The 23,075-nt window shown below is 38.8% G+C and overlaps 1 long non-coding RNA gene across 2 annotated transcripts in view; it reads right to left on the reverse strand.

The window, feature by feature from the left end:
- Window positions 1-6,399: 6,399 nt before the first annotated feature.
- LOC132679445 (uncharacterized) overlaps window positions 6,400-23,075 on the reverse strand; it is a 265,049-nt gene continuing 248,373 nt past the window's right edge. For both annotated transcript variants that reach the window (XR_009610160.3, XR_009610159.3), the window contains one exon: window positions 6,400-6,786. This is a non-coding gene — a long non-coding RNA (uncharacterized LOC132679445). The remainder of the gene's footprint in view (window positions 6,787-23,075) is intronic.

Below are 23,075 nucleotides of genomic sequence, written 5' to 3' on the forward strand. Positions count from 1 at the left end.
TACAGAATGGCTATTTTGACAAGGCAAATATTGTAAAGTTAGCTGTGGACATGTAAAATTAACGTTCACCTTGGAAACAGAATGACTTGAATTTGAACCCCAGCTTTGTCCTCTTACTATCTGTCTGAGGCTCAAATGTGACAATGTTTGTAAAAATGTACTGTAAAAGAGAAGCCAATACAAAAGAAGAACATTAGTATTAAAGGCGTTGTTTCCAGAGAAGTGGATGGAGTTCATAGATAAAATGAATACAGGATACCACTCCTTAATCAGAAGAGAACCAATTTTCTACCCTGAAATTGAAGGCACTTTTTTCTTTTTAATGTTTATTTACTTATTTTGAGAGAGCGAGCACAAGCAGGGGAGGGACAGAGAGAGAGAGAGAGAGAGACAAAAAGAATTCCAAGCAGGCTCTGCACTGCCAGGGCAGAACCCAATTCAGGGCTCGAACTCACAATCCTTGAGATCGTGACCTGATCCGAAATCAAGTTAGATGCTTAACCGACTGAGCCACCCTGAAGGCATTTTTTTTTTTTTTTTTTTTTAGCGGTGTTACAGAACCATGCAGATGTGACATTGTGGCAGGCAGCCTTTAACATGTTCCCTAGGGGCACCTGGGTGACTCAGTCAGCTGAGCAGCTGAGCTGGCTCTTGATTTTGGCTCAGGTCACGATCTCGCAGATGGTGGGTTTGAGCCCTGTGTTGGGGTCTGTGTTGACACACAGAGTCTGCTTGGGGTTCTTTCTCTATCTCTCACTCTGCCCCTCCGCTGCTCTCTCTCTCTCAGAAATAAATAAATAAACATTAAAAAAAAAGATGTTTCCTAATGATTTCTATCTTCCAGTATTCACATTCTGTGTAGTTCCCTCCTACACAGTACTGGGGACGGACGGTGTGACCAATAAAATACGGCAGAAGTGCTGGTGTGACCAATAAAATACGGCAGAAGTGCTAGTGTGTTGGGTCCGAGACTCGGTTAAGACATGACAGCCTCTCAGTCTCTGTCTCCAATCCTTCCCTCCATAGCAGGCTGCGGGTGTGTTGTAAGCCGCCCTGTGGAAAGTCTACACAGTAAAGAATCCCGGCCTCTGGCTAACAGCTACATGACGGAGCTGGGAAAAGTAGACCCTCAACCCAGTCAAGCCTTCAGACGACTTCAGCCACAGCTAAGTGCAGCCTTGTGAGAGACACTGAGGCAGAACCACCTAGCTAAGCTATTCCTGGATTCATGACCTCAGACACTTTTCAAGATAAGAGATGCTTCTTGTTTAAGATGCTAAATTTGGGGATATATATATATATATATATATATACACACATATACACACTCATAAGTATATATTTCAAGCATATATATATATATATATATACACACACACACACATGTATATATACACACATAAGTATATATTTCAAGCATATATATATATATATAAAGTAGGTTAGTAATGTATCGACTTGGCCAAGCCAAACTACATTTACCAGAATTCCCTTTTCTGTATGTTTCTGGTTACACTGACCCAAAAGAAATTCTTGCAGAAGATTCTGAGGGTGGAAGTGAGGTGGCTGCCATTTTGGAGGGCACACACACCTTGTCTCCTACCTGCTGGCTCACCTTGTTGGAGTATGGCGGTGGCTGGGCCCGTAACCGCTCCACGGTGTCCTGGATCTTTCTCCAGCCTCTCTGCTGCCTGAGATAAGGTGTGTGTGTTTAGTTCTGTGAGGAAGAACCTGGTTTCTGTAGGATATCCACGTTACCAAGGTCAAAGGCAGCGTGAACTGATTTAGGTTTCAGTCTGTCCTCATGGGCTCTAGCTCGTGCGTTCGGATTCCAGGTTGTCCTCGCTTTCATCCACTTTGCATTCATCCGTCCTTCCTAACTGTCTGCTTATGCACTTCAAGCCCCGGCTTCAGATGTGAAGAGAACAGCCTTCCAAAGACTGCTAGCCAGTTTACCCAGCTGAGTAAGATCAAATCTTTATAACAAATTCCTATGTGTACACACACATGTATGTATACATGTGTATGTGTTTAAGTGTGTGTGTGTGTATATACATGTGTATAGATAGATACACCTGGTCCTGGCTACATGGGGTCACTCAGATCCATCATCAGGAAGGTAGACGTAATATTTGGTGTCAGGTTTATAGTTCATAGAATTGTTCATTTTTTCTCACTTCTGGTCCTCCCAACTCCAGTTTTATGTCTTTTTACCTGGTAATGCTTACAAAGGAAATAGCTATTGTACTGTAATTCTCCAGGGCTGAAATCTAAGTACTCTTGTAAGGGAAGCCCGATAATGAAATGATGGTATCAAAATGACATTAAAAGGAGGAAAGATACTGAAAATGTCAAGTGTTTAAGGAGAGAGGGAAAGGCAAGGTTTCAACAAGACTCTCACTTCTGCTCCCTGGATAAAAGGGAAAGGAAGACACTCTTCTGCCTGTACTCCCCCTCCCACAGCAGCCACTTCAGGATGAAGGCTCCCCCACCGGGAAGCAAAAGGTAGGAGGATCTGTTCCTAGGTTGAGCCTCACACTTGGCGACTGACTGTGTGTATGAAAGGGGGGCACGGGCTCTCTTCCCTATGAGAACAACGTTATTGTGGAGGGCATTACTATTTTTATCACTGGAAAAACTCTAATATGTAATTTTTAGAGGAGGAAACAATTAATAATTTTGGTATCCACCACGTGCACGAGACTGTGCTAACTGCTTTCCATATGTTTTCATTTAATACACAGGACAATGCCATGACGTTGGCACTGACACTAACATTTTACAGACGATCAGACAGAGTCAGAGAATTTATATCACTTGCCTGTAGATACAGAGCTGGGTCAGACTTTAAAGGGAATACTCTTTCTATAAAACTGCACTGCTTCCTTTACAGAGACCTCAATTCTGAAAAGAATAATTACAATAATGGCCTAATCCCCTCATTAGTCTGAAGAGAGTGTGGATCTGCTGGAAATGTTTTTAATAAGTACCTGACCTGCGGTTGAGTTATATGCCCCAAGTATATTTCCATATAATATATATTCTATTATGAGCCCTGTCTTCTCAAAACCAATTCTCTCAAGAGGCAGCGTAACACTGAGATTAAGAAAATGAGTTCTGAAGTCAGACTGCATGAGTTCATAGAGGTGAACGCTTACTTACATTGTGACTTTGGAAAACTTATTTAAACCCTCTGTGCTTCAGTTTTTTCCTCTTTAAAACAGATGATGATAGCGCCCACATTGTAGTGTTGTTAGGATTAAATGACATATTTTGCCAAAAACCATAAATCTAACATATGGAGCACACACTATAGGCTAGACATTATTTCAGAGCTTTGTACATAGTAACTCATTTATTACATTTCTATGAGGTAGGCTTTGTTAGTATTCCCATTTTGCAAATGATAAAACCAAAGCATTTAGAGCCTAAATAAATTGCTCAAGGTCACCTGGTCACATGAGGTCATATGGTTAAGTAAAGGTCAAGTACATTTTGCTTACTTGAGTATTGCATTTTTCATTGTAGAAGTCAATTGACTGCAGCCCACCCAGGGGTCTATGGGTATTACCTATAGTATTACATTGCATGAAGATAAGGTAAGAAGATAAGGTAAGATAAGAAAGGTAAATGAGAATAACTGACTCCATTCTCTGGGACAAAAACTAAATATATTTTATAGTTTTATAGCCTTCACCATTTTATAGTTTGTAATGAAAGATTCCAACTAAGAAATCAGTGGAGATATGTGGGGACATCTAACTGATAGCTTGGGGATGGAAAGTAACCATGGAGGGGGAACTTGGGTGATGAACATTGTTCTCTTTAGGGAAAGGGAAAGAAATGATTGATCACAGCTTTCTAGAGCTGGATCTAGGAAATGACTAGGAGGTTAAATTTTTCCTTACCAACTGGGAAAGCAAAGACAGTAACACAGCCCGGGGAGGATGGGGTTGGCCAAGGCTTCTAGCTGGCAGACGTGAGTGGGGGGAAGGTAAGAGTCTGTGAGACTCAATGCCTGAAATGAGGCTGGAAAGCTGTGCTGATAAGGAAAGATGCTGGTGGAGTGAGACTAGGCTTGTCTGGCCAGGTGGAGTGGAGCTCAGGAGCCAGTTTTCCACCTTTGAAAGGAAAATAAGGTATGTTTCTCCTTTCCCTGAGAGAACAGTGTCACCTGCTCAGGCCCTTGTTTTCGCTCTCAGTGTGGATTTCCTATTTCATAGCATCAAGGCATGGCCGGTGTACTGATTACTCCCTGGGCGGTAGGAGCTCTGGGGCTTGAAGTCCCCCTGGCTCCGCTACCTGATGCCTGCTGGATATTTGCCTGAAAGCAGTCTCTGGAGACAAAGTCCGTTCAAACTGAAATCAAGCCGAATGTTCTTCCAGACAGTCTCCTGATGCTGGGACAGGATGACTCAGTCTATCCTTCCTGGTTCCTGTGTCCATAAATTCCTTGAATTAGCTGAAGAATGCAGTCTAAGCAAATTCCTGCTTCTTACGGAGACAAGACATGATTTTCTCCTTTACTCTCTTCTTTCTAGCTCTTTCTCTCTGTTATCACTTGGCTAGGTTTATATTCTCTGCTCTACACTTTATTAAGTTGCTTTTCTCTTTCAGGACAATACAAATTTGGGTTCCAGAAACACATACTTTCATATCTATATATATGAAGTATATGAATTCCTCACTTCGCACAGTTCCAACATGCATGAATTTCAGTTACCTTAGTGAAACAACACAACTGACTTCCCTCAATGACACAGTTTAAATTTCAGTGTTCACAGTATATTTACTGAGCAATTGCATAAAGTGTAAAGTTTGCTGCTAGCTCCCTGGCCCGCAAATCGTTACGTAAATAGGAAATGCCAATCATGATCGATGACCTTCACATCACCTTTTCCAAAGGCTATCGGTAACTGGTGACCACACAGATGTTACTCAGCCCACGCACAGAAAGGAAAGTGTGTAATTGTGTTGACTCCTGGTTTCCCAGCTGTAAAGAGATGATGTAGGCCAAGTAGTTTAACTTTTAAAGCACGATGACTGTCATTCTGTTTCTCTTGGGGACTGGAAAATGTGAAAATTTGCTTTTTACCACCAAACACAACTTCATTAATCCAGCCAATGGGCCATGAGGGTGTTTTAACTTCGAAAGCCCATTTTTGTATATGGACGTCAGGACAGGCTGTTGATACTATAACTAGAGATCATGTAACTTTAACTGAGTTTGGGGAGAAATGTGTCATAAAGCATGCAACTGAAAACATCTAAGTATTACGGCAGGAGGTAAAAGCAGGCAGTATCTGTGCAGTACGACAGAAACATTTACCACATTGTGCAAATAACAGGGCAGGATTCAAATCAAATGTAAATGGAGTTAAAAGACCCTACTGAGGAAACGGTGAAGTTGCATTGGTTCCAGGGGCTCTAGATTTGGGGCCAGAAGAACTTAGCGAAGGTGACCTCATACATGAACATAAATGAGGGAGGACTGCAAAGGGAAAAGAAAACGAAGAGGTCCCAGAAGTGACACTGGCAAAAAACCAAACCAAAACAACAACAACGACAATCACATTAAAAGAATTATCAGAGGCATTTCACGATGTGAAAAACACAATGAATAAAATGTTGGTTCAGTTGATCCTAACTTAGAGAGGAGTTATGACAGTTCACCAAGGTGTAATAAAGATGCTCACTCCATGTTATATGACGAGATGAAGACCAGTAATGTTCAAACTACTCTTGATTCATATTTTTACAAAGAAAGAAAACAGTTTGGTTTTCAGTGTTTCTGATGCTTTAAATTACAGCGTGCTAAATAAGTATTAGTTTTAGGGGTGCCTGGGTGGCTCAGTGGGTTGAGTGCCCAGTTCTGGCCTCTCTGATGATCATGATCTCCTGGTTCATGAGTTTGAGCCCCGTATCAGGCTCACTGCTGTTAGCTGGGAGCCTTCTTTGGCTCTTCTGTCCCCCCTTCCCTGCCCCCGCTCTCTCTCTGTCCCTCTCTCGCTCACCCTCTCTCTCAAAATTAAAATAAACATTATATATATGTAAGTTTTCCTGTGTTGTTGATGTTACCTATACATCTAGAGCTGACAGTAAGATAATTTTTTAACGTTTTAACAAAAAATTTGAAAGATTCCAGAAAAATAAAAAAAAAATTTCTCATCCATTATTAAGATTGCTTCTCAAGGTTTCAGCTTTTGCACAGTCGTGATGATGGCTCCTCACCTTGGGCAGAATGAAGACCACCTTATGTATCATATGTAACAGGTATACATATTTAAATGCATAGAAAGATTTATTCATTTGCTTAACAGATATTTATTTATTGAGCCTCACCTATTTGTTAAGCACCAGACAGCGAACTAAAAAGTCTCAATGCTCATAAATAAATTCAACATATGTCTAGTGATCACAAAAGCTGAGAAGAAAAGCAGAGCTGCAAGATACAGAGTTCTGAGTGGGGAATGGGATTCTGTTTTCTACAGTATTGTCCCTGAGAGCCTATCTGTAAGGTGACATTGAACACAGAAACGCAGATGTCTGAAGGAAAGAACTCAGGCAAAGGAAATAGTAAGCACACTATCATTCTCTCTTATATTGGTGACTCTACAAAATGTTTTCTGGTAACTCAGGAGCCAGGTCTTAGTGAAGTCTTGGGCAACAGTTGAAAGTTGTTGCTACATTTAGGTGCACGTAGAAGGGTCATCATATGTTGAGCATGAAATAGCCGTGTCTCCAGACCAGTGTAGTGCACTGATTCATTTTCTGCTTTATACTTTCCTGAAAAAAGATACTGATACAAATTCTTTAAAAAAATTTTTTTTAATATCCATTTATTTTTGAGAGAGAGACAGATAGAGAGAGAGACAGACAGACAGAGCATGAGCAGGAGAGGGGCAGAGAGAGAGGGAGACACAGAATCCGAAGCAGGCTCCAGGCTCTGAGCTGTCAGCATACAGCTGGATGCGGGGCTTGAACCCACGAACCATGGGATCATGACCTGAGCTGAGGTCAGATGCTTAACCTACTGAGCCACCCAGGAGCCCCAATACTGATTCAAATTCTGCTTGGTTTTCCAGTGCATAATTAAGTAGTGTCATTCAGTTGGGAATGTGTAACAGTTTCTACTACCCAAGCATTATTTTTTATATGCCAAACATGTTATAGGTAACAACTCTCACATTTATTATCTTAAATCCTCAGTTGAAGTTCATAGATGTTTCTAGTTTTTTGAGGTATATTATTGATTCACAGGTCTTAATTAGCCCAAATTTGTATTTATTAATTTCTACAACAAGGCCAAGAACTCTGATGTTTATCTTTCACTGATGGATGACAATTGTTTTAAGGAGAAAAAGACTAATACAGAGTAAAACACGTCTCACAGAGCCGAAGGAATGTTTATGGGGGACTTTCGTCATATGCGCTTCACCTCTCCTACAGTCATTGTTATTCAAGAATCATTTGCTCTCAGGGGTGCCTGGGTGACTCAGTCAGTTAAGTGTCCAACTTCGGCTCTGGTCACGATCACAAGGTTTGGGGGTTTCAGCCTTTCATCGGGCTCTGTGCTGACAGCTCAGAGCCTGGAGCCTGCTTTGGATTCTGTGCTTCTGTCTCTCTGCCCCTCCCCCGCTCATACTCTGTCTCTCTCTCTCTGTCAAAAATAAAGATTGAAAAAAAAAAGAATCATTTGCTTCATGCAAAGTTCATTCACGTAGAATACTGTAAAAGATCAAAGCTCTATATTCAGTTTAATAGTCTTAGAGAGCAGATTGGATCAACTGAAATCGTAAACATATTCTTAGAAATATGGTTATGTCTGTGGAACAAAATACCAACTATTAGAAAGTTTAAGAGAACTAAAGGGTTACTCTGGTTACACACACACACACACACACACACACACACACACACACAGACACACCAATTAATACAGAGGGAAGCTCTCCAAGTACAGTGGAAACTCAAGCCTTAGGTATAAATCACAGGACTAATGAATGAATAGGGAGGTTCTAGCTATTAGATTCAGAAAGGTTATTATCTGATTCATAAAGGCTTTTAGTAATACACAAATGCGTGTTTAAAAATGTGACATTTACTTAAGCCATACTTTTTGTTACAGTCATTTAAATTATTAATAAGACCACAGCTTTTAAGATGGCTATAGTCAAAAGGAATTCCAAAAGATGATGTGGAGATTATTAAGCAGGCTTTTATTCTGTAACTTCTCTGTTTGTAAAGTCTGCCTTTCTGTTTTGGTTCTTTTATTTTGTTTACTAACAGAGCAGTTTAGGTTTTCCTTGGAAGCAGAAGGTACGATAATAAAGCAGTTCCCAAGTACTTATATATACATGGGAGGCAGTCCTCCCACCTCCCAAGTTCACCTCCTTAGTCAGGATACTGAAGGAAGGATATTCCCAAGAATATATTTCTCATCCTTCTTGGGATGGGAAAGCGATTTCACTTTCAAATAATGCTTATATATGTTTAAAACCCTGAGCATTCTGAAATTATTGCTTTTCTAGGACTGATGCTGACTGATGTGGGAGACTGAAATTGAGTAGTCTCTGCCCTCAAAGATCCAGAAATTTATTGATACATTTTAGAGGGGCAGTGGGACACTTCTGGAACTCTTCAAGTTTCATGACCTTCAAAAAGACCTGAGAAGGAATTCTAGCTTCACTACTTAGGATAATGGAATTGAATATACCCCTGGACATCCAACTCTCTTGCTTGTAAAATGGGATGATAATAATATCTATTTTGAAAACTTTTGTGAGGATTAAAAATATCTAGTATGGAGACGCCTGGGTTGTTCAGTCAGTTGAGCAACAACTCTTAATTTTGGCTCAGGTCATGATCCCTGGTTCATGGGATCAAGCCCCGCATTGGGCTCTGTGCTGAGTGTGGAGCCTGCTTAAGATTCTCTCTCCCTCTTTCTCTCTGCCCCTATCCCCCCTCTCTAAAAACGAACAAACAAACAAGTGTCTAATGTGTTCAAAACTTAATAGGTCAAATACAACTCTTGACCCTCTTTCCCATCAAAACAACTTGTTTTTGGGGCACCTGGGTGGCTTAGTTGGTTGAGTGTCTGACTTCAGCTCAGGTTATGATCTCACGGTTCATGGGTTCAAGCCCTGTGTTGGTGGGCTCTGCGTGGACAACTCGGAGCCTGCAACCTGCTTCAGATTCTGTGTCTCCCCCTCTCTACCCTCCCCCACTCACACTCTGTCCCTCTCTCTCAAAAGTAAATATACATTAAAAACATTAACAACAACAACTTGTTATCCCCTCAGCCTTCCCCAACATATTAAATAGCACTAGCTTCCACTCAGTCTCTCAACACAGAAACAGGGGACTCATTCTTGATTACTTTCTTTCCTTCACGCCTACATTCAATGCATTAGCAAGTCACTTCAATGAGGTCCCCATCTGACCTCTGCTTACCATCCCCCATTCTCTCTCCAAGGCTACTCAATAGTTTCCCAAGGTTCTCTCCACCTGTACCATTTCCCCCACTTACATCTCAGCACAACACCCAGACTGATTTTTGAAATGCACATAACAGATCATGTCATCCTCTGTGATTCTCATAGAGACACTTGATTTTTTTTTTTAATTTTTTTTCAACGTTTTTTTTTTTTTCAACGTTTTTTTTTTTTTTTTTTTTTAAATTTATTTTTGGGACAGAGAGAGACAGAGCATGAACGGGGGAGGGGCAGAGAGAGAGGGAGACACAGAATCGGAAACAGGCTCCAGGCTCCGAGCCATCAGCCCAGAGCCTGACGCGGGGCTCGAACTCACGGACCGCGAGATCGTGACCTGGCTGAAGTCGGACGCTTAACCGACTGCGCCACCCAGGCGCCCCATTTTTCAACGTTTTTTATTTATTTTTGGGACAGAGAGAGACAGAGCATGAACGGGGTAGGGGCAGAGAGAGAGGGAGACACAGAATCGGAAACAGGCTCCAGGCTCCGAGCCATCAGCCCAGAGCCCGATGCGGGGCTCGAACTCACAGACCGCGAGATCGTGACCTGGCTGAAGTCGGACGCTTAACCGACTGCGCCACCCAGGCGCCCCGAGACACTTGATTTTTAATCCTCAGCACCCATTTTGGCTACCAATCTAACGCAGCTAATCCAAGTAGTGAAATAAGACAGAGTGAGTTGGAACTTCATGCCACTTACTGCTCTAGTTATTCTGTAGCTCAGTTTTCAAATCTGTGAAATGGGATGAAGTTATTGGGGTGGGGAGGGAAGGTACGAAAAAGTCCATGAAAAGTCCACTTCATAGTGTCTAGCACATAGTAGGCTCAAGAAAGTGATCTGCTTATTAGTGCATCTCAAATGGTTGGTTGTAGACCTTGGTCCTTTGATTCCTTGCAAGATCCTCTGCCTTTAACTTTCTCTCTGATAGCTTCTGCCACCAAAGCTCACTGTCTATAGTGGTTAACATCCTCCTTCTCTATTTCTCAGCCCCTTTGAGATAAAGCAAATGCTTTTGGAAACAAACTGGAACCATTATTCCATTTCTCTATAAAACCACTGTTTATGTTCTTATGAAACTTGGTTTCTATTTTTTTGTACATTTTGTTGCTGCACATTTTAAAAAGTGTAATAAAACCAGAAAAGGCAAAGAACGCACATGTTTGAGGTCAATGATGGCAAAAGAAAAGTGGGCTGCTGAATCCCCTGGTCTGACTCAGGCCATTCTTAGGTTCCAGCGGTTCTAACTGGGTTTCTAATTTCAGTCCTCCTGAACATGGGTTTTTCTTGTCGGACTTCTCTTGAGTCTTTTTTTTCCCCTTCAATTTAACCCTGCTTGTAACCTCAATCAAGCTATCATGCTACTCTCTCGTGTTCTCTGTGGGCACAAGGCTCCCTCTGTTTGCTTTGAGAAGCACAGCCTTCAGACTTCGGCCAAGCAGAATTCTGGTTATTTTAGTTACTCTGTGTAGCATCTTCCTCCCCCACCCTTCTCTCCCTTCTAGATTCTTCCTCTGAGTCTCTTGGATTCACCAACTCTTTTATTATGTGCATGTTCTACTCTTTCCTAATACCTGGATCATCTTCCATTTAACATATAGAGATTTAGAGGCTGGAACAAATGAATATTTAAAGCATGCCTTTACCAAGGTTAAGAATCATAGTATAGTAATATCTGCAAAAATGATGCACAGAAGCATCATTTCATTTCCTTAGATCCAGAAGGAAACCAGGCTTTTTAATGCTAGTGGCCTCATGAGCCCTACTGCTCCCTCTATGCTGCCAGCTGGTCACCAAAAATTCTGTCGCCCTTATGCCTTGTGCAGCTATGCTACACCCCAGCATTTCTTGTAGTTACGATTGTCCTGGTAGTAATGCAATATCGGTATACACAATGTGTTTTCTTTTCTGGAGAAGTCTTTTAAGAAAAGGGTATGCTTCCTACACACTTTCTTTCCTATTTTGCCTGCTGGATTCAGCGGAGAATGGGTTCTAGAGAACAGAAACTCCCAATATAATGAAAAGCCTTGGGGCGCCTGGGTGGCTCAGTCGGTTAAGCGTCCGACTTTAGCTTAGGTCACGATCTCACGGTCCGTGAGTTCGAGCCCCGCGTCGGGCTCTGTGCTGATGGCTCAGAGCCTGGAGCCTGCTTCAGATTCTGTGTCTCCCTCTCTCTCTGCCCCTCCCCTGTTCATGCTCTGTCTCTCTCTGTCTCAAAAATAAATAAACATTAAAAAAAAATTAAAAAAAAAAAAAGAAAAGAAAAAAGAAAAGCCTTAGTTCCCAAATTATGAAATATGGAGGAGCTACTGAGAAATAAATTCATATACTTGAGTCATTTTATATTTGGGGTCTATTTTATACAGCACTTAATGTTATTCTAACACAGTGTTCTGATTCTTGTTGCTTTATCAGAAATCTGTTTTCCCTCACTCCTCCAGCCCGCCCGCCCTCCCTCCCTCCCTTCCTTCCTCCCTTTATTTCTTCCTTTCTTCCCTTCCTTCCTTCCTTCTTTTTCTTTCTCTCTCTTCTTCCTCCTCCTCCTTCTTTTCTCTCCCCCCACCCCCCACCCAATGCCTCATTCTATCCCTTTTCTCTTGGACCTTTTAGGATCTTCTCAGTGTTCCCAGTATTCTGAAATTTTAGTATGGTATGCTTGGCAGGTTTTCAATCTTTATGCAGAGGATTCTGAATTTCTTTCATTTATGAAAAGTTATTTCTTTCATTTCTAGAAAATGAACTATTTCATTTCTAGTTTAATATCTTTTTTCCTTTCTTGTGGAAATCCCAATCAAACTCCTAAACTCATTCTCTAATTTTCTTGTATTTCTTCCAACGTCTACTTCTTTTTTTCCTTTACCTTTTCCTTTGCTTAAGAGATACTAATGACTCCTCAGTCACCTGTGCTCAAACAAGTTCTAGTAGTTTCTATGCTTTGGCAGCCAAGAGAACTAAGAGAGTTATAGGGCAGCTGTTGCATTGCAGGTATTTGCCTAGGAGTATCGGTTGTTTGCTGTTGTAGTGTTTGGTCTTTGTCTTACTTCATGTACAGAAAGGAATGCTTCCTCTAAGAATAGGCTTTTTCTTTCTCTCCATTTCCATTGGTAAGTCATCAGCGGCTGCTTTATATTGCGTACTGACTTCAGCATGACCTGAATCAGTCAGGATAGGCTAGATGAAACTTTAGTTATAAAACAACCTGAAAAATAGCAGAACCCCAAAGTAACACAGCTTTACTGCTTTCTCCCACATGTCCATCACAGGTTGGTAATGGCTTTGTTTATTGTGGTCACTCAAGAACCGAAAGGAAAAAAAAATTTTTTTTTGAGGTCTGGCATTGTCACACAGCCCACAGCTATCACATCGTACATCTGTCAACAACTCGTTGGCCAGATGTGGTCATAGCCTCATTCAAACACAAAGAAGCAAAGAAGCATAAATTTACAAAGTGCCCAGAAGGGCAAGAACAGGAAACAGTTGTTGCTCTGCTATGACTAGTCCCTTAATTCACAGAAGAAGATACAATGAAAGAGAATATATACCTATATTCATCTACCCCCCCACCCACCTGCCTATCTATCTATCTATCTATCTATCTATCTATCTATCATCTACCTACCTATCTATCATCTATCTAATCTATCATGTATCAAGGACCCAAGGTATGCCTGCTTATTCTATAGATACAAATATTTCTGTATTTGACTTTCTGTGTATATTTCCTTGCATCCACAAGGCCATTGGTGATTTTAGATTTTTTATCTGTAGAAAGAAGAAACATTGACTATAATCATCAGCTGTCTTTCTAACACCTTCTAAGAAAAACTCTGTGCTATGTTTCAGTTAAGGGGTGATAAGATTTCTTAATCATGATCCAAACTGTCTTTAACAAGTTTCAACACAAACTATAAATAGCCACACAGTGCCATCTGTTTCACATATTTTTGTGTCGGTGATATATGAGGGAAGAAAGTGACTTAAAGTTGCCAACGTGATGCTCTTCAGAATTGTCTGCTGGCCCTTGAGACCTGTGCTGCCAAGATTTCCATAAATCAACTACCATTATCTATGCATAAGTGAGTCAATATAAGCTTTATTTTTTAAGAAGAAAATGCATGCAACCTTACTAATTGGGTCTAAATATCAACCCTGACTTTTATTTGGTGTTACAACCTTCAGTCTTTTATGTCTCTGTATGGGAGTATAAACATAGAGATAAAAACCTAATTTACAAACAGGCTATCTTTCAAAATGTTGCCCAACCCCCACCAGCTTTATTAGAGGTATAATTGACAAATAAAAATTGGAATATGTTCAAAGTGTACAACATAATAATTTGATATACATATACATTAGGAAAGAATTCCCATATTCAAGCTAATTAACATATCCATTATCTCACATAGTTACTTTTGTTTTGTTTTTTTGGGTGAGAATGCTTAAGACCTACTCTTTAGGGGCGCCTGGGTGGCTCAGTCAGTTGAGCGCCTGACTTCGGCTCAGGTCATGATCTCACAGTTGATGAGTTTGAGCCCTGTGTTGGGCTCTGTGCTGACAGCTCAGAACCTGGAGCCTGCTTCAGATTCTGTGTCTCCCTCTCTCTCTGCCCCATCCCCACTCATGCTCTGTCTCTCTCTATCTTAAAAATAAATAAAACATTGGGAAAAAAAAGATCTACTCTCTTAGCAAATTTCAATTATATAATACAGTCTTATCAACTATAGTCATGGTGCTATATATTAGATCCTCAGAAATACTTATCTTACAACTGAAAGTTGTACCCTTTACCAACTCCTCCCCATTCCTCTGACCCCTACCCTCCAGCCCTAGGCACCCACCACTCTTATTCACTCACTTCTTCCTTCCTTTCTTCCTTCCTTTCTTCCTTCCTTCCTTCCTTCCTTCCTTCCTTCCTTCCTTCCTTCCTCTTTAGATTCCATATAAGAGATTCCATGCAGTATTTGGCTTTCTCTGTCTGGCTTATTTCATTCAGCATAATGCCCTCCAAGGTCACCCATGTTGTCACAAATAGCAAGATTTCCTTCTTTATTAAAACTGAATAATATTCTTTTTTTATATATACATAAAATGGTGCAATGAACGTGGGAGTGCAGATATCTCTTTTAGATAGCAATTTCTTTTCCTTTGGGTAAATACCAGAAGTGGGATTGCTGGATCATATGGTGCTCCTATTTTTAATTTCTTGAGAAACTTCCATACTGTTTTCCACAGTGCTATTGAGTTATAGGAGTTCCTTATGTATTTCAGATATTAAACCCTCATTAGATATGTGGTTTACACATATTTTCTCCCATCCCATAGGTTGCCTTTTCATTTTGTTGATGGATTCCTTTGCTGTGTAGAAGCTTTTTAGTTTGATGTGGCCACATTTGTTTATTTTGCCTTTGCTGCCATTGCGTGTAATACCAAATCCATAAATTTATCTCCAAAGTGTTTTAGATATACGCTGGTTGTGTCAAAAATGGAAATCAATTTTCTCATATAAATTATGTTATAATTTGGAGCTTAGATTTCCAGATTTGATCACGGGAACTCTCTTCCCTCCTTTCTATTATCCATCTCCTTCCAAATCTGACTTTATCTTCTTTGCTAGCTTTGACTGCATTAGTTGAGATTCTGAAGCATCGAATGAAATGAGGTCAAGGGGGGAGGGGTGAGAGACAGCTGTGTTTACATGGCAGTAGTATCACGCTGGAAGATGGGATTGTAGTGGCAATGAAGAAGAGGGTAGGGGGTGAAGGGGAATCCTACGTGCTTATCTGGCACAGCCTTTCATGTCAGAGACCTCAGTTTGGCTCATAGACACTGAGGATTACCTTAACAGTGTCATGGAACTTGGAAGATAATATTCATTCCCATGATATTTCTCTCACTGTTTTATCTCCTTGTCTAGATTCTGATCCCGTTACCACATCTCAACCTGTCCTATGCATCATAGCAGGAGACACCTCGTGTGCTAGGAATAGCAACACATAATACTTTGATTTAGAGAAGGGAGTTTTTCTAAATTTTTAAAATTCCAATTTGATTTAGTTTGGGATCAACTTGATTTAGTATTGGATTGATATAATAAGATGGTTCAACATTCAAAAGGAAGAGAAGACTATTATAGTAAACATTTCCCTTTCATTCTTGTTACCTTGCCAACAAGTTCCCTTCTCCAGAATTAACTAATATTAAACATTTTTTGTGTATCTTCACAGATATTTATACGTATACAAGTAAATGCATATCTATCTATCTATCATCTATCTTACTTTCTTTTATTGTACACATTTTCTCTGCATTGCCTTTTCACTTAACATTATATCTTGGAGATAATTACATGTTACTGCAGAATGAATTTCTTAATTCTTTTTTTTTTTTTTTTTTTTTTATAACTGTCAGGGCGTCTATTTTCTAGATGTCTGTGATTTATTTCACCACTATTCTATTCTTGGGTAATTAGCTGTTTTCAATGTTATGCTATTACTAAAAACAATGATGCAGCAACTTTTCATAAGTATTATTTAGAGCATGTATGGAAGAAACATGAATGGATAAATTCAGTACCCATGCAAAGGGATCACAGATATACACGAGGAGCACTATGTAGTGTAGATACAACATAGGCTCCATTGGTGATAACTCGAAAACAGAGAGGTGGTACAGTACATACAGTCCCCCAAAGTCTCATTGTTCTGAAGTACAAGCTGGGTATTGGTGTTCTGAATGCACACTGGCTAACGTTTCAGCAGAGAGGGATCTACCTGGGGCAGCAGGACAGACGAAGTACTTCAGGAAGAAAGAGCTCTGCACTCACATCATGAAGAGTATCTCACATCATGAAGAGTATCACACTGAATATAAATGGTAAGAGTGGCCATCCTGTCCTTGTTTCTAACATTGGAAAGAAAGTGTTTATCCTTTTGCAGTTAGATATGAAAAATTTTCATAGTTTTGGGGCCTTGTTTGTTTGAAGATTCCTTTGAATGGATTGAGAAAACTGCTCTCTGTAGTTTGCTGGGAGTTTCTAAAAAGTCATTAATTGGTATTGAATTGTGTTAAACTTTTTTTTTTTTTTGCATCTATGGAAATGATAAGATTTTTTCCTTTTATATTTGTTAAAGTGTGTAGTTTTTAATATCAAACCAATCTTGTATTACTAGAATAAACCCTAGTTAGCACAATGTCATATCCTTTTTATAAATTAATGGATTTGATTTATGAATATATTTAAAAAATATTTTTATGTCTATGTTTACGAGTGATATTGTTTTCTAATTTCCTGGTGGTTTTCCTTTGTTTGGTTGTTTGTTTTTGCTTTGTTTTGTAATGTTCTCCTATAGTTTATCATCAGGATTATGTTCCTTCAGCCTAAAGGACTTCATTTAAATTATCTCGTAATGTTGGTCTGTGAGTGATAAATTCTCTCAGCTTTTATCTGTATATATCTTCACTTTGCCTTCATTTTGGAAGACTATTTTCTTTGACTATGCCTTCTTTTTGGTTTTAGAATACTTTAAAGATGTCATTCAATTATCTTCTAGCCTGCATAGTGTCTGAGAACAAGTGGCATTCTTATTATTGCCTCACAAAACCAGTGTGTGTTTTTTTCTCTGTCTGCTTTTAAGCTTTTCTGTTTATCTTTGGGGCTCAGCAATTTGACTGTGATATGCCTACATGTGGTTCCCTTGGCTTGGGGATAGGCAAGCTTTTGGATTTCTGGCTAGATTTTTTTTTAATTGAATTTGGAAAGATGTTTGCCTTTATTTAAAAATTTTTTTTCCTGCTCTATTCTCTCCTTTCCACTTCAGATTCCAATTAGACATGTGTTTGATGTTAGACTGCTTTACGTTTTCCCAGTTGACATTTAGGCTCTGTTTATATTTTTAGTCTTTTTTTTCCTCTCTATATTTCAATTTGCATGGTTTCTCTAAACTCAACTTTAAGCTCATTAACCTTTATATGTAAAATACATTATGGCTTACAGTGACTCATGATACTTCCAACAGAATTCAGGAATAGAGACTTTTTTTACTTAATTGTTGTGATCTTATATATGGACCTCCTTTTTCTTATGGTGAAAATCTCTGTCAATAAAAGTATTTACTTTGTCCCACAATACACATACTACTCTCCAAAGCACAATACAAATGCTACCATGACAATAAGATGTTCCTTAAACACAGTTTCCTATTATTTCACAGAACTTTTTTGTTCTTTGGGTGCATACAACTAGGTATGTACAGTTAAATCACTGCTTTAGAGCGACTAGTGTGGTGATGTCACCAACAGATTCACAGTTTCATTTGTTACACTTTAAATATTCAGGGATTAAAAAAAGAAGTATGTTTTAAAATTAAATAAAGTATGGGAAAGCAAGCTGGTGCAGCCACTCTGTAAAAACAGTATGGAGGTTCCTCAAAAAACTAAAAATAGAACTACTCTACCACCCAGCAATTGCACTACTAGGCATTTATCCAAGGGATACAGGTGTGCTGTTTTGAAGGGACTCATGCATCCCCGTGTTTATAGCAGCACTATCAACAACAGCCAAAGTGTGGAAAGAGCCCAAATGTCCATCGATGGATGAATGGATAAAGAAGATGTGGTATATATATACAATGGAGTATTACTCGGCAATCAAAAAGAACGAAATCTTGCCATTTGCAACTATGTGGATGGAACTGGAGGGTATTATGCTAAGTGAAATTAGTCAGTCAGAGAAAGACAAAAACCATATGACTTCACTCATATGAGGACTTTAAGAGACAAAACAGATGAACATAAGGGAAGGAAAACAAAAATAATATAAAAACAGGGAGGGGGACAAAACAGAGGAGACTCATAAATGTGGAGAACAAACTGAGGGTTACAGGAGGGGTTGTGGGAGGGGGCATGGGCTAAATGGGTAAGGGGCACTAAGGAATCTACTCCTAAAATCATTGTTGCACTATATGCTAACTAATTTGGATGTAAATTAAAAAAAAATAAAAAATAAAATAAAATAAATCTTAAAAAATGAAAAAAAAAATAAAATTAAATCAAGTACACGGTTTCAGTCAACCCTACAAAATATTGTCTATACTAAGAAATCTAGTTTCCTTATCTCTTTCATCCTATTTCCTTTCTTTATTTATAGATAATTCAAAATATAATATATAATGTATATAGTCTTTCCACAGTCTAAAATATAATAGAATGTAGAGGTATTCTCATATATCTCCTTTAAGCTAAACAGCGTACTATGAATCCTTTTCGTTTATTTTACTATTTTAATTCAATGCATCCTAGAGATAGCTCTGTACTATATAGAAAATCCTATTTTAACATACTGTTACTATTGTATTTACTTATACACAACACTCTGTCATGTGAATACACCAGAGTTTATTCAACCAGTCACATCACCAAACACCTAGGTTATTTCCATTCTTCAGCTGTTATAGGAAAATGGCAATGAATCATTTATGCATACTGATTTTCATATTTTGCCAGCGTATCTTTGGAGTAGTTTCCTGGAAGTGAGTCGTTGGGTCACAAAGTAAATGCATATGTCCTTTTATTAGATACTGTCAGATTTCCCTGTGACATGTAGCAGTCCCACCAGCTCTAAATTTGGGGACCTGTTTCCCCTGTAATTTCACCAACAAAGTAGATTTTCAAACCTTTGGATTTTTGCCATCTGATGGTGAGAAGTAGTATCTTCATGTAGCTCTAATTTGCATATCTCTTAAGTGATATTTTTTATATTTAAAAATTACTATTTTCTCAAGGGTCATTTTTCTTTCACATTTGTAGAAAAAGGGAAAATTTCTATTTGTGAAGTCTGCATCTCACGTACACAAAAACATGATTTAAAGAGAAAGAAAAGTTTCCTCTCTTGCCAATATCTTGGGGTTTTCATTTACAGTGCAAAGAACAAATTGTAAACCACTTTGCATAGTGTCCCAGCCCCAAAATGAGGGTTTGATTTACCATGTAATTTATTTCTGGTTCATATTTCTGTTCTGAACAAGCTTTTGGGTTTGAGGTTATAAACAAAATAATCTGACTGTTTATTTGTGGTTAAACAAATGGCATAAATATATGTTAGGAAAAAAATCTTTTTTGAAGGAGAAAAAGTAGGGCAATAGTTTCCAACAATTATCAACATCTACTTATCTGACAAATATGTGATTCAATAGTACTGTAGAAACCCTTGGTTCCTGTCATAATAAAAGGTGTATTTTCCTCCAGTCAAAGGACTTTAGGTCCTTGATAACACAGCCAAAAAAGTTCGATTGCTCTTTCTTTGTACTCTTTCCAATGAGTTGACATTGGGATGGATTCTCAAACCATAATTCCGGTTGCTTTGTATTTTGTTCTTCACTCACTTGTTTATCCTTTTATTCCCAGTTTTCCTTAAATGTCTAACTCAAAGACTTTTATTTTCCTTTCCCCTCTCTTTTACAACCTTTTGTTTGTACTCTTTCCTGCTTTCCTGCCTTCCTTCCCGCCTGTCCATGATTTCTCTTGGATTCATACACCTAACGGTCTCATCTTGATCTGTTCTGGCCTTGGGTACCATCTTAGCACAAGAAGCATCTCTCACTGGAGTCATGATTTACACCTGTCTAAATGGAAGACATGATGCTTAAGGAGGGGTCTCCTTGCCTGTGTTGTTGGCATTCGTGACCCGAGTTACTTCACTTGCATGACCTACTAGGTTCACTTGTACGAAGATGTGAGGAAATCTCATCCCCTAGCAGGTTTGTCTGCTTTGGGGACACATTAGAACTCTCTGCATCTTTTCCTCTATTTCTTTGATCAAACATTTATAGTGCATTTATTAAATGCCGACCCCTGAACTAGGCAGCAAAGTTACATGTGCAAATAAGGCAGAGTCCTTGCTCTGAATGTGCTCACAATTGAGTAATGATTGATTTTAGTGACAACCTACATATATATATATATATATATATATATATATATATATACACAACTCATGAAAATCTCTGTTGGTGACTGTCCTCTCTGTCTACCCTTGCATAGCTTATTCCTACTTATTTTTTTCACCTTATTTGCTGCATTTTCCAAGAATCCTTTCTGACTCCTCTTATCTCCATTCCCAAAGTTGTTTGGTGCACCTCCTGGAGGCTCCCAGATCACACTGAACTTCCCCATTTTATCACACTTCCCTACAGTATATTGAAATTGTGTCCTTCTCTAGACTAGAAGCTCCATGAGGGTAGAAGCAGATGTCCGTCACCTCCTGTAAGTCTCCAGCACCCAACACCGTGGTGAGCAGCATAGGAGACACTCAAAGAATATTCTCGGAATGAATGGCTATGTATACACATACAGGTATATATTACTGCATGCAGTTAGAAGAATTGGAATGAAAGAAAAATCCCACCCAGTGCAAAGAAGGATGTCAGAGTAGAATAACCTCTTTGAAGTATGTTCTGATGATTATTTTGCAGAAGCGTTGCCAGTTCTGATCATAAATACCTTTGAGGTATGTTTTTAAACAATTAACAATCAAATTTGTTTAACTTCCTTTAGTGGTATTGATTGTACTCATGAAATACTAATGAATAACTCATTCTGACATTTAAAGATAAGCACGGTGGTTAGATAAGTCTCATAGATGTTACTCAATAATTCCCATGAGCTCAGCCCGAGGTGTACCTCACTGACAGCTTTAAAGCCAAAGTGAATTGTATCTGTTTAGCTACAGACACAGCTACAAAAATTAAAGCCTGAGGTGGAGGGGAATTATATTCTTGTAACATACTCTTGTTTTTAAATGTCCAACCATCACAGAAAACAGGTTTTACTTTCTGGATATGCTTACTGAATTGTTTTCCCCTGGCTGTACTTTGTGTTCTTAAAATTGTTTTTATTTTATTGCATTTTTTTTCCTATATTGACACTGGGAACAAAAGAAACAATTTAATGGCTAAGGATTTTCCTAGCTTATGATTATCCCAAGAAGCACTAATTTTAGTTCTCATTTATAATACTCTTGGAAAATATCTTCATTTCAGAGCTACATGCTGATATATCTAGTTTATTACCCTTTTCTTCATCTTTTCAAAATTACTTTTTCCTCTCTCTATGCCATAAATATTTTCTATGCAAATGGAGTTGTGACTAAAGCTACTAAATTAAGCTAATACAAGAGCATGCCAGCTATGAAGAGATCAGCTTGGAACTAGGTGGAAATGACTAGAGTGTAAAGATGATATCATTATGGACACATGAACCCAAAGAAACTGAGAATATGAAGAAATGCTATACCCAGAGATCCAATGATCATATGACAGAGTTTCATTTATGCTCTTGTCTATTCTATAAGGAACATCTATTCACATAAATAATAAATATTCCCCTTTATTAGGAATTGCCTAAACCCCTTTTCAACAAAATTTGGAATAAAAACCTTAGCTAAAGGAATTTCCAGATGCAGAAATTAGGAAGTATTTATGTTTGCATAAATACTAATTTTTAGAGAATGTCCTATACCTGAAAGTGTCAGAAAGTATTTTCTAAAAATTATTATTTAGAGGCTACTCCTCTGAAATGTCATGGTAATTTATGGTAACAAATTAACTTTGGTGAGAAATATGTTGATTTTAAACATAATTAAATGCAACACAAATGGCTACCCTAAAAATCAGCATTTTATTTGTTTGAATGTTGTGAATAGTCCCAAACTGAAGATTTCCTTCCATAACCATGATATAAAAGGTTCACAGAGCATGTTTTATAGAGGATACCATTACATAAAACAGACTTAACTGAATCAGCCACTTACAAGACTTTGGTAAATTTTGTTTGATATACAAATACCCAATACCTTACCTGTTTTCCAGGTTGGGACTAGCCTCTAATTTGCTAATTCTAAGACTTATTAGGACCAATATCTGGAAGAAGTTTCAGTTGAACATCTGACCCAGTCCCCTACCCTAGACTCTTCATTTTTGTATCTGAAGCCACCCAACTCTTCAACCTAACAGAGTGCGATTCAATTGTCCAATACCACCTTTCCAATTGTATCACTAACACAGACTTTGACAAACTAACCTGGGTTTACTGTTTATCACGGTGAGAGAAAGAATATCACTTTTATAGTTTTGGTTGTCTTTCAAAAGGCAAAGTGAAGGTCTACTGTTAACTGAAAATTTGAAGTTTGGTTCCAAGTGAGTCTTTCAATGTGGAGGCTTGATTAGGATGGATAAGAATTATGACACAACAGTATGCTCATTGTCTGTGAACTATTTTGTTCCTTTTGTTAAGTTTCAGGTGGATGGATATGCAAGCTCTGTCTTGTGTTTGAGATTTAACGGACTTCCTTCCCCACTTGGAAAAACTGTTACCTACTGTTAACTGGACTGGATGCTGTCAGCTTGCACGGATTGTCAACTCTTACCAAAGTTGCGATTGTTCCAGTTTCCTTCACTATGTGGCTGCAGTCCTCCAATTAATGTTTCCAACTTTTCTCCCTCATGATGTGGCATCACTGAAAACAAAAACCTTATGGAGAATCTAGGTGCCTTGCTCTTCCCCTCAGGATCTGAGGAAGCACTGTGAGCT

The sequence above is a fragment of the Panthera onca genome, chromosome A2, assembly GCF_046562875.1.
Source record: "Panthera onca isolate mPanOnc1 chromosome A2, mPanOnc1 haplotype 2, whole genome shotgun sequence".
In the NCBI taxonomy this organism is placed as follows: Eukaryota; Metazoa; Chordata; class Mammalia; order Carnivora; family Felidae; genus Panthera; species Panthera onca.